At 39.6% G+C, this 12,805-nt stretch overlaps 1 protein-coding gene and 1 pseudogene across 2 annotated transcripts in view; both read right to left on the bottom strand.

Annotated features, from left to right (window-relative positions):
* Nucleotides 1-12,805, bottom strand: part of TMCC1 (transmembrane and coiled-coil domain family 1) — a 251,367-nt gene that overhangs the window by 213,127 nt on the left and 25,435 nt on the right. The window contains exon 1 of one of the 2 annotated variants that reach the window (XM_088027176.1): nucleotides 6,927-6,966. The exons of the other annotated variant lie outside the window; for it this stretch is intronic. The gene's annotated coding sequence lies outside the window, so the exon portion shown is untranslated. Of the gene's footprint in view, nucleotides 1-6,926; nucleotides 6,967-12,805 lie in introns of those variants that run through there. 2 annotated transcript variants of the gene reach the window in all.
* On the bottom strand, nucleotides 11,991-12,089 carry LOC114207829 (U6 spliceosomal RNA; annotated as a pseudogene).

The raw sequence follows: 12,805 nt of genomic DNA, 5'->3' as shown, positions 1-12,805 counted from the left end.
TCAGGTCATGGTCCTGGAGTCCCGGGATCGAGTCCGCATCGGGCTCCCTGCTGAGAAGGGAGTCTGCTTCTCCCTCTGATCCTCCCCCCTCTCATGTGCTCTCTCTCTCTCTCTCATTCTTGCTCTCTCAAATAAATAAATAAAATCTTTAAAAAAAAAAAAAACAAGCAAGGTCCCTTTAGCAGGAATAATGAAGTTTATTTAGCATAGGCCTTCTTCCGGTGGCTTCCTATTTAAAGGAGAAAAGCAGGGGGGCCCGTGTGGTTCAGTCGTTAAGCATCTGCCTTTGGCTCAGGTAATGATCCCAGGATCCTGGGATGGAGCCCCGCATCAGGCTCCCTGCTCAGCAGAAGACTGCTTCTCCCTCTCCTACTCCCCCTGTTTGTGTTCCCTCTCTTGCTGTGTCTCTCTCTGTCAAATAAATAAAATCTTTAAAAAATAAAAAAAATAAAGGAAAAACCATCGAAAAGTCAAACTCCATTGATACTCTAAAATACAGCAATCTAAATGGTTTGATTAGTTTTCGTAACAAAATCACTGATTTTTTTTACATTTTATTGTCAAGTCCCAAAGCAAAGACAAATCTCTGGTTTATCTTTAAGTCTGAGCCTCTTACTCAACTTATCTCAAGATAAATTACTGAAAATAAAAGTCTACTAAAAATTAATACTTAACAAAGTTAAAATCTCTAGACACTTAAAAAAATGTTCAGTGAGAAAAGCAGAAGAAAGCAGGGCAATGTTTGGAAGAAAAACCCTTTTCCACCATACAAAACAAGAAGACAGACATCTTCCCCATGAATTCTGGCAAGGTCAATTCCCACCCTTATTCACAAAATTCTTGGATAGCTTCCTTGGCCTAAAAAAAACCCCACGCTATTTCACAGTGACTGAGTAAAGCCTGGGTATGGATATGGTTACTTAGGGGACTCGCCTATTTTCATGGTAAGCAAACAATTCCCTATGGTGTTTCAACAATTCTAAGTCATAAAGACAGTGGGTATTATAATTCATAACAAAACAGAAAAAGCAAATAAAGTAAGATATCCTGTTATAAGCAGAGTCTACAGCAACAGAAATTATTAACAACTTAGGAAAAGATAAAACATCTATCGAGAAATTATGAGAGCTAAAGAAACACTGGTTATTAAGATTCCAAAATGACCAATGACTTGCATGAAAACTTAGTAACAAACCTTCCTCATTCTTCAAAATTATTCTCTTCAAACAAGGTCAACAAAAGACTGCCAAAGCAAACAATCTAAAACTATGATTTCATTCTCCTGAGAGAAACTGTACATTCTGCTAAAAACAACTCTATCAATGCACTGACCTTTCACTTTTATGATTTTTCTCACATAAATTTTTCTTAAATTTTGGGCATCTTCTACCACTTTTTGATAGAAAAAGAACGAACAAGCAATAAAAAAAATTAGTGGTCTCATTACATTGCTGGTAGGAATGTAAAATGGTGTAGCCGTTACGGAAAAGTTTGGCAGTTTCTTATAAAATTAGACATGCAGCTATCATACCTCCCAGCAATCTCACTCCTTGGCATTTATCCCAGAGAAATGAAAACATATGTTCATGTAAGAACTTGAACATGAATGTTCATAGCAGCATTACTGGTAATACCCCAAACTGGAAACATGAATGTCCCTGAATAGATCAATGTTTAAACAAACTCTGGTACATCCATACCATGGAATACTACTAATTAAAAGGGAGGAGCAATTGGATAGATCTCAAGCGCATCATGCTTAGCAAATAAAAAAAGCCAATCTGAAAAGGTTATATGACTCCCGTTTATACAGCACCCTCAAAACGACAAAACTACAAAGATGAGAATTGATTACTACTTGTCAGGGGACAGGGACAAGGACCAGATGGAGGTAGTTTCCCAAAATAAAACAATGTTTTGAATTTATGCAATAAACATTAACTGCCCTTGGACTTTCAAGTTTTAACTGTGGCCCTGTCTCCAGTGAAATTATTTGCTAACTTTCCCCTTCACCTAGCTGATGCACTAAATTAGCAGCAGCTAGTAAGGCAAAACATGGCAATGAGGTACTTCTGTCTCTGAGTCATTAAGATATTCTCACAGGAAGTTTAAGGACAGTGAGGTACAAAGTTAAGTCTCAAAACCCAATCTTAGCTGGTTAACAGAACATCTGGCTGTTGGCACCGAACATGGAAAGGCTATGTATAGAGGTGATGAATGGCACACTGGTAAGTGTTTACTAAAAAAGTCAAATGGACTAAACATTACTGCATTTTGATCCTAGACCTTGTTAACTGATTAAAAGGCACACCTTACTTGAGTTAATAGTTTTTCAAGGAGAAGTATTACCATATTAAATGCACACAATTTCAAAAAAATTAAAATGTAAAAAGCATTCCTTTTAAAATTGACAAAGCTGGGGGTGGAGGGGGACCCTGGGGTGGCTCAGTTGGTTAAGCATCTAACTTCGGCTTGGGTCATGATCTCAGGGTCCTGGGACAGAGCCTCGCTTTAGACTCCCAGGAGGGAGTCGCTTCTCCCTCTTTCTCTCCCTCTGCCCCTCACCCTGCTCATGTGTGTGCTGTCAAATAATTTTTTTTTTAAATACTGACAAAGCAGGGGATTTAAGAAATACCACCAATGTACCCTAACCAACACCTTTCATTTATTCCTAATTTTTCTAACTCAGAGTTGGACAAAAACAGAACTCCGGGACCTTACTTACCCCAAAATCTTATCAGGTGTTTCTAGAGGCAATTAAAGATAATATTTACAATAACCTATCACTGAAAGCTAATAGTGCAAAGATGTGGTAAGAATGTAAGCCTGAGCTCTACCTAAAAGGAAAAGTTTCAAAGTATTGCAGCACCAACCATCATTAATTTGCTAACCTTCAATTTCCTCATGGGTTACCACAGTACCTTACCCCCACAGAATCACTGTGAAGATTAAAGGTAAAACACTTGGAACAGGGTCTGGTATGTATGAAAATTAATAAAGGGAAACCTCACTAAAATGGACTCAGGAGGCCAGTGGGGGGGAGGGGAGGCTCTTATGCTCTACCACTGATAATTGCAGACCCAACAGGAAGAGAGATACCATGAGTCCATTACTACTGAGTTTTCTTAAGGTTAACATGCAGAATAAGCACAACATAAGTACTAACTTAAAAAAAAAACTGGGGCTCCTGGGTGGCTCAGTCATTAAGTGTCTCCCTTCGGCTCAGGTCATGACCCCAGAGTTCTGGGATCAAGCCGCACATTGGGCTCCCTGCTCCGCGGGAAACCTGCTTCTCCCTCTCCCATTCCCCCTGCTTGTGTTCCCTCTGTGTGTCTCTGTCAGATAAATAAATAAAATCTTTAAAAAAAAAAAAAAACTGGGGCCCCTGGGTATTGCAGTCAGTTGAGCATCCATCTGAGGTCATGATCTCAGGTTCTTGAGATCGGCCTGTGTGGGGCTCTAAGCTCAGCAAAAAGTCCGCTAAAGTTTTTCTCTCCCTCTCACTCTACCCCTCCCCGTGCTCGCTTATTCACATGTGCGCTCTCTCGCCTCAAATAAGTAAATCTTTAATAAAAATTATTTCAGGGGCGCCTGGGTGGCTCAGTCAGTTAGGCGTCTGCCTTTGGCTCAGGTCATGTTCCCAGGGTCCTGGGATAGAGCCCCACCTCGGGCTCCTTGCTCAGCGGAGAGCCTGCTTCTCCCTCTCCCTCTGCCCCAACCCCTGCTCGTTCTCTCTTGCTTTGCTAATAAATAAAATCTTTTAAAAAATAAGAATAAAAATAATTATTTTAGGAAATGCCAGGCACCTACATAGGCAGTGGCAGCAGCATCTTGGCTCCTGCTAGGAATGCTACAGCAGGTGTTTCTCATTACCCTGGGCACAACAACCTTAACTTGTTTGTGGGAGTTCTTGCCACTGGGTTTTTTTTCCCCCCCTCAATCTGGTAAGAAAAGGAAATCACCAATCAAGGCTAATCATAAATTTACAGGAAGTTGGAAGAATCAGTAAGTTGAAGACAAAAGACAATAATATGAAACTACTGTTGTTTCTAGATTTAGAGACCGCTTTTTATAGCATCACCTCATATTTGTATATCACATTGTAGTTTCAAATTCCTTCTTAACACATTATCTTACTTGATCCTCACAACAATCCTGTAAGATCCTTGCTGTTACTTTACATTTTACAGATAAGGAAAATGAGGCTTAAGTGGTATATTGAAGGTCACACAACCAGCAAGTAGAAGAGCTAGAATTTAAACCTCTCAACTACTCTACCACAGCTACCTCTCTAAATGGGGATAAGTTTTACAATGCTGGTATTACAGTTTTTGACCAGCATCCTCCATGATATTTCAGCAAATCATTAACAGCCTCAAGGCATAATGAAAATTTAGACTAAATCCAAGAATCACAGGACTTTAAGGATCATTTTAATGTAATCTCTCATTTTACATATGCTCTTATAAAAAGAAAATGCTTTTAGTACTCAAGATCAAAAAAAATTTTTGTTTAATGTTCTCATGTTTCAACACCTGCAAGCATTTGTGGAGATCAAAGGTCTGAGGAAAAGAATAAAAGGATTAAAACATACAAACCCCAAGTTACCCTCTGTTTTGCCTGATTACCTCTTCATTTCCAACATACTTGTCAAGGGGACAAAAAGACTCTTATTGATAGGCACACTTCAAATTTAAGATTTTTTTTCTGATAGTCCACATAAAAACTTGTATACAAATGTTCATAGCAGCATTGTTCATAACAGCATTGTTCATAACAGCAAAAAAGGGAATCAAAATGTCAATTCATTAATAAATATGGTATATTCACAAAATGGACTATTATTTGGCAATAAAAAAGAACTGACATATACTACAGAATGGCTAAACTATGAAAACATGCTAAGTGAAAGAAGCCAGTCAGAAAAGACCACATTCTGTTTAAGTTCATTTATATGAAATATCCAGAACGGGCATGGAGACAGAAAATAGTTACCTAGGGCTAGGACAGGGGGCGAAAATGGGAAAAGACTGCTAAATGTGTACAGAAGTTCTTTTTGGGGTGATGCAAATACTCTGGAAATGGTTATGCAACTCTGAATACTATAAAAACCACTGATGTGTACACTATTTTTTTTTAAGATTTTATTTATTCATGAGAGACAGAGAGAGAGGCAGAAGCAGAGGGAGAAGCAGGCTCCCCACGGAGCAGGGAGCCCGATGCGGGACTCGATCCCAGGACCCTGGGATCATGACCTGAGCCAAAGGCAGACGCTTAACCGACTGAACCACCCAGGCGTCCCCTGATATGTACATTTTAAATGGGTAAATTCTAAGGTATGTGAAAAATACCTCAACAAAGCTAATAAAACAAGATGTCAGGAAAGGGAAAATGGGTACCTGGTATACAGAAACTCTATTATCTTTGCTTAACTTTTCCATAAATCTAAAACTCCTAAAAGATTTAGATACATAAATTAGCAAACAAGATTACATAATAAATAGCTCAAGTCTGAGGTATACACTAAAGTAGCACCGCAAAACTTTAGAAAGATTCACACTGTCTCAGACAAAAAGGTGAATATTAGATGTAAAAAATGAGGTCAGGTCTTGTTCACAGGGTTACACACTAGCACAGGTACAGGAACAACAGAACCCACAGACCTGGAACAAGCTCATCATTCACTTGGCTAACCACCTTCCTTCTCCCCTACCTACACACAACTTTCCAAATAAATTTACTTTCAGACAACCCAAAAACTTCTAGAAAAGAGTCTACACAGAAAAGAAAATGCTGGTAAACAATACTGCCACCTTATCAATGTAAAACTACTCCCTCTTCACCTTGGATTAAGATTTTATTAGAAAGACATTTTAAGGGCGCCTGGGTGGCTCAGTTGGTTAAGCGACTGCCTTCGGCTCAGGTCATGATCCTGGAGTCCCAGGATCTAGTCCCACATCAGGCTCCCTGCTCAGCAGGGGGTCTGCTTCTCCCTCTGACCCTCTTCCCTCTCATGCTGTCTCTCATTCTCTCTCTCTCTCTCTCAAAAAAAAAAGACATTTTAACACAATTATGCCTTATCTATTTCTAAAGATTGAAGACCTTACTCTCTACATATCAGACCTTAGTATAGGGTTCAAGACTCAAATTACTGATGAAACATAAAGAATGTCAAGATTTGTTGTTATTGGCTTCTTAAAATGAATAATAAAGCAAAGTGTTCAAAAAAGGATTTTGACTGGAAAGGGGCATAAACTTTCTGAGGGAAGGAAAATATTCTACATCTGAATCAGATTGGTGTTTATAATTGTATATATACAGCTTTATGCATATGCAAAAATTCACTGAGCTATGTATACCTTAAATGTGTGCATTTACTGGAAATTATACAGTTTTAAAAACAGAATTTAAAAAAATAGTATTCCACAGAATAATCCCATTATCCCAAAGCATATGATGTAGTAAGAGTCAGATTTTCATCTTCTTTTAGTAAAAAGAATCAAGCACAGAGAAGTAAAGCAATCTTCTTTGGTATCTCAAAATCAAGAAGAAAAACAGGTCTCCCAACTCTGTTCTATCACCAATCTAACCTTTGTGCCTCAAAGACAATGAGATTGAATCTTGAGATTCTTCTGAGAGTGAGAAAAGACAAGAGGGCAGAACCAATCCTAGTTTAATCAACATACTCACCCTCCCCAAATGCCATATCCTTATTCTCCAAAGAGAAAATTATTTAAGTAAATTCTATGCCCAATGTGGGGCTCGAACTCAAGACCCTGAGATGAAGAGTCACATATTCTACCAACTGAGCTAGCCAGGCACCCCAAGAGAAAATTATTTTTATCTAGAACTAGTTTGAAATAATACAAAGAATGCAAAAGAAGTTCTCAGGTTCACACTCCCTCTAAAAACTGTCATGATGCTACCTTGTGCTTCATTCTGTAGATTTTTCCAAGGGAGTTCCTAAGGCATCATACTCTCTTGCCTTAAGTTTTGGCCATTTATTTACATGTCTAGAGTGAGAAAGTAAAGAGTATGCAGGTTAGGCCTCAATGGACTGAGATGAATATGGCTTTTATTTCAGTTACAAAATTTCGGCGTTGGTCTAGCCTGAGCCGCCAATTATTCATTTACTAAATGAACTAAATCCTAAAATAGTTAAGGCACTTACCTCAGCCTTCATAGCTCACAAGCGGCAGAGTCAAAGTTGAATCCGGCCTTCCATTCGCCATACCACACCTGTACCTTTGCCCAGTTAGAAGTGGCATACTATCTTACCTAAAGTGATAATTACACTAAGGGAGTGGGGGAATAGTTCATATTATCCAAAGTCTCATACCCATCTGTCTCACGGCACTAATATTTTAATCAATTTATAATCAGAATTATAACTGTCAACCAAGTTACAGTCAGTACCTTCTTTTCTCAGCTGTAAAATCCCCTTGGTAAACTGAATTAGTACCAAAAAGTTATCTGGTACATAAATAATCAAGGCAAACTGAGGATGGTTTTAAAGAATATATGCAGCAAGTTCTTCATGGCATACCATCTTACTTCACCAAAGACATTCATACAGCCATTTATCCGATTAGCAAACACTGAAATGCCTACTACATGTCAGGCTCTGTATTAGGCCTAAGGAAAACAAAGATATAGATACAAGGGACTTTGGTTTACGCAGGCAAACAAACAACAGATTGTGGTAAGGGTTATGATGGGACAGCCAAGGTGCCACTGAAGCCCAGAGGAGCAACATCTACTGTAATCTGGAGGGTCAGGGAAGTCAGACCAGCTTCTCACTCTCCCAAGCAATAACATTTGCTCTAGAAGTTCAAGCTTCTCATTCTTGAAATACACTACTTTAAACACTGGTCTCTTATTGACATAAAAGTCTCCAAAACCTATGTTTGAGACAAAAAAACAGCATTACAATATTATCCTATTTATGTAAAATTATGTTATATTCATATACCTGTATGTGTATACATTTTCAAAGAGACATGTATGGAAGGATATTTACAAAAACTTTAACGGTAATCATTCCTGTGGGATGGTATTTCAGATTGCTTCAACTTCTTTACGCTACCCTACCCTACCAGCAGGGATGCCTGGCTGGCTCAGTCAGTGGAGCATGCAACTCTTGATCTCAGAGTCAAGAGTTCAAGCCCGAAGATGGGTGGAGAGATTACTTAGATTTAAAAAAAGAATACTGCTGTAGTTTTTTATACTACTGTAACCAAAGTGAGAACAGGGCAAGCACACAGACCAGAGGTGAATAAACTATCACTGTACTTATATCAACCTGTCTCCATTATTATTTGTCACATGGGGGACACTAATGCAGCATACTTGGTACCTTTTATTTACACTTCTAAGAAGGACCACTTCTGGGAAAATTTCTGGAGAAACAAGAAAGATAGATGGGGACCAAAAATAAATGGGCTATAATCACAATGCTAAGATGTTTAGACTTCATTCTGTGGGTGACAGAAAAACGGAGGGGTTTTTGACCTAAAAACTAACAATCAACTCCACTTTTTAACAAGGTATCTGGTAGCGGCTGGAATGCATACACAGGAAATGACAAAGACAAAGAGATGTGCTGAAAAGCTGTGGCTAGGGGCGCCTGGGTGGCTCAGTCGTTAAGCGTCTGCCTTTGGCTCAAGTCATGATCCCAGGCTCCTGGGATCGCCCCGCATTGGGCCCTGCTCAGCAGGAAGCCTGCTTCTCTCTCTCCCGCTCCCCCTGCTTGTGTTCCCTCTCTCGCTGTGTCTCTCTGTCAAATAAATAAATAAAATTAAAAAAAAAAAAAAAGCTGTGGCTCTATGTTTTAAAAAAAACCTAGAGAAATGCAAATTTTTATCAGCACTATCTCTGGTGGATGAGAATAGAGGCAGTCTCCTACTTTCAGCGTTATACATTTCTATAATCCTTGCACTTCTTAAAATAAGTATGTATTATATTTATAACCAGAAAGAAGAAGAATGACTTTCACAATAACTCAAAGGGGATGCAGGGGAAATGATGAAAGCTTGGATAAGATCTATAAGGGCAAGAAACTGATCTATCTTATTTACCACTCTATCCCTAATACCTTGTACAGTGCCTAGTACATAATAGGTGCTCAATAAATGTGCCAGAATAAATGAAAGAATGAATGAGTGAACAAATGTACATCCTAAAGGCTCAATAAAGAAGAAACATTTTAGAAGTAAAATACACGTTAGTCAACATAAACGCCAGGAATAGGAAGAAATTAAAGATAACCCCAAGTTTTACAGACTATTTGGCTAAGTGAACTATGAACCATTAATCAAGATAAGTAAAACTAGAGGAAGTATAGGTATGTAGGAACACAAAGAGATCGTGGCAAAATGTCCACAAACCTGTTATTGACTCTCACGTTCTTAGGAGCAGAACAGGACAGGCAGATCAAAATAAAATACATCCACTATTCTGGTGGCCCTGATACCCTGATTTTTTTTTAAAGATTTTATTTATTTATTTGAGAGAGAGAGCATGAGCAAGGAGAGAGGCAAAGGGAGACGAGAAACAGACTCCCTGCTGAGCAGGGAGCCTGATGTGGGGCTGGATCCCAGGACCCTGGGATCATGACCTAAGCCAAAGGCAGATGTCTAACTGACTGAGCCACTCAGGTACCCCTGATACCCGATTTTTGCCCCACTGATTTTTAAACTTAGATTATGAAATAAAAACACCTTAGGCTTCAGAGTCTTCAACTCTCATTTGCTTCCTAATAGCATACAAAGGCTCACAGTTATATTTTTACTACTTGCTACAAACAAATTCTGGACTCACAAATCCAGGCCAGATCAGAATTTCAATACACTTGGCATTATTTACCATAAACATACAAAATTCATATACTGGTTTATTTAATATTAACCACTGGCAAACTAATATAAAGTTATGGTTTGTCACTGACTTTTTAAAGTTTTGGTTTGAAACTTTTGAAAAAATTAATGTTTTGGGAGAGTACTCTTTATCAGTAGACAATGTTTTACAGATGTTTATTCTCACAATAGGACAGGAAGTTATTTTTGAATACCTTTTTCATCCTATTCCAGGATTACAACATGATACTTCCAACTGTCCTCAACTATGCAAGTTTCTTCCCCCTCTAGTTCATTCTACCTATGAGATGGGGTCTCTGCATTTCCTTTGTTTTAGCTCTACCTCTAGAAATCCATCCTCCCTCTCTCCAACTGCCTTTATCTAAAAACTAATTTCAAAAGGTCAACAAATGGGTTAGGCTAGTCTCTTAAATGCAGAGACACAAAATATAAGACTAATTTGTCTCCATGCTTTTATTCATGTTATTTTTCATACCTGCAGTCTTACTCCTTTTCTCCAACATTTATCCAAATAAAAGCCGCAGATCATAACCTCCTAACCACTTTAGCACTCACCTATTCTCTACCTTCTTTGAATTCCCATAATACAAATTAGTGGCCTTCAAAAGTTAGCTATGGGGGCGCCTGGGTGGCTCTCTGGGTTAAGTAACTGCCTTCAGGTCAGGTAACGATCCCAGGGTCCTGGAATCAAGCCCCACATCAGGCTCTCTGCTCAGGGGAGCCTGCTTCTCCCTCTCCCTCTGCCTCTGTCAAATAAATAAATAAAATCTTTGGGGGAAAAAAGTTAGCTATGTTTTCCTCTATCTACCTGGAAAGTAAGCTTCTTGAAGAGTTATGTCTTATCAATACTAAGTACACAGTTGGCATTCAATGCATACTTACTACCTCAATGGTGGCTCTGAATCTGTATCTTAGATTTTTGGCTTCCTAACCTTCCTTTGCTTCCACATTGCCATATACCAGAAATAAAATACACTGTTTTGGTTTTCATTTTACTAACAGATATTAGACTATCTTAACGCTAAATTTATTTTACTTTTTAAACAGCCAAATCTGGGGCGCCTGGGTGGCTCAGTTGGTTAAGCGACTGCCTTTGGCTCAGGTTATGATCCTGGAGTCCCGGGATTGAGTCCAGGGAGCCTGCTTCTCCCTCTGACCCTCCCCGCTCTCATGTGCTCTCTCCCTCTTTCTCTCAAATAAATCAATAAAAATCTTTAAATAGACAAATCTGTCACCTTATTTTAGGACCACAAGAAAGAAAAGGTTAGGGACGCCTGGGTGGCTCAGTCAGTGAAGCGGCTCCCTTTGGCTCAGGTCATGATCCCAGCCAGGGTCCTGGGATTGAGTCAGGGCCTCTCCCTCTGCCTGCCTGCTGCCAGTGCTTGTGCTCACTCGTGCTCTCTCTCTCTCACAAATAAAATCTTCAAAAAAAAAGGGGGGGGCGCCTGGGTGGCTCAGTCAGTTGGGCATCTGCCTTCGGCTCAGGTCATGATCCCAGCATCCTGGAGTCGAGCCCCACGTCGGGCTCCCTGCTGGGCGGGAGGTCTGCTTCTCCCTCCCCCACTCCCCCTGCTCGCGTTCCCTCTCTCGCTGTGTCTCTCTCTGTCAAATAAATAAATATAATCTTTAAAAAAAAAAGAAAGCTTAACTATTAAAACACTATAAAAGAAACCATTATTTTTGCAAAGTAAAAGAAATTAAACTCTAAAATCATATTAGAAATCTGACAATCGCAATACTGTACACTTCTTCAGTATTATTTACATTCTTTGTCAAAATATGACATACTTAAAATACAAGTTTTTTTTAATTGTTTTTAAATTTTTTTCTTTTTAAATTATTTTATTCAAGAAGGTAGGGAGGACAGACAGGGGGCTGAGCTGAGCCCTGAGTCTCTAAAAATATGGAATACTCAGGGGCACCTAGGTGGCTCAGTCGTTAAGCATCTGCCTTCGGCTCAGGTCATGATCCCAGAGTCCTGGGATCGAGCCTCCCATCAAGCGCCCTGCTCTGCAGGAAGCCTGCTTCTCCCTCTCACACGCCCCCTGCTTGTGTTCCCTCTCTCGTTGTGTCTCTCTCTGTCAAGTAAGTAAAATTTTTAATAAATAAATAAATAAAAATATGGAATACTTCACCAATTTGCATGTCATCCTTGTGCAGAGGGCACGCTAATCTCTGTATCATTAACACGGGGAAAATTCTTACAAAGGTTAGTCAACTGGCCAGATTTTTTTTTTTTTTAAGATTTTATTTATTTGATAGAGAGAGAGAGCACAAGCAGGGGGAAGCATGAGAGGGAGAAGCAGGCTCTCCACTGAGCAGGGAGCCCGATGTGGGACTCGATCACTCGATCCCAGGATCCTGGGACCATGACCTCAGCCGAAGGCAGTCACTTAACCAACCGAGCCACCCAGGCTCCCCAACTGGCCAGATTTTCTAAACCTGTCTTAAGAAAACAAATTTCTTTTAAAAACAGCTTAAATAATATTCCTCTGAGCCCAAACAATGTTGCACATGGCACTATTTAGGAATATATATGACAGGAAAAATAATCATTCTATGAAGCTCCCATTCCATCCTCTTTGGATAGTTATTAAGAAAGCTATTAGTTGGGGGCGCCTGGGTGGCTCAGTTGGTTGAGCGACTGCCCTCAGCTCAGGTCATGATCCTGGAGTCCCAGGATCGAGTCCCGCATCAGACTCCCTGCTCAGCAGGGAGTCTGCTTCTCCCTCTGACCTTCCCCCCTCTCATGTACTCTCTCGCTCTCATTCTCTCTCTCAAATAAATAAATCTTTAAAAAAAAAAAAAAGAAAGCTATTAGTTGACAAACACCTAGTCCCATCCTAGTATGAGCAGAAAACCGAAGGTAACTCTCCCAGAGTAAAGAAAAAAACATATGGCCAAGCAAATAACTGAAGCCACACAGGGTG

Source organism: Eumetopias jubatus, unplaced genomic scaffold, assembly GCF_037043125.1.
Source record: "Eumetopias jubatus isolate StellerSeaLion01/CBP00866 unplaced genomic scaffold, mEumJub1_p1.0 scaffold_1, whole genome shotgun sequence".
NCBI lineage: Eukaryota > Metazoa > Chordata > Mammalia > Carnivora > Otariidae > Eumetopias > Eumetopias jubatus.
This window is presented reverse-complemented; position numbering and strand designations above follow the sequence as displayed.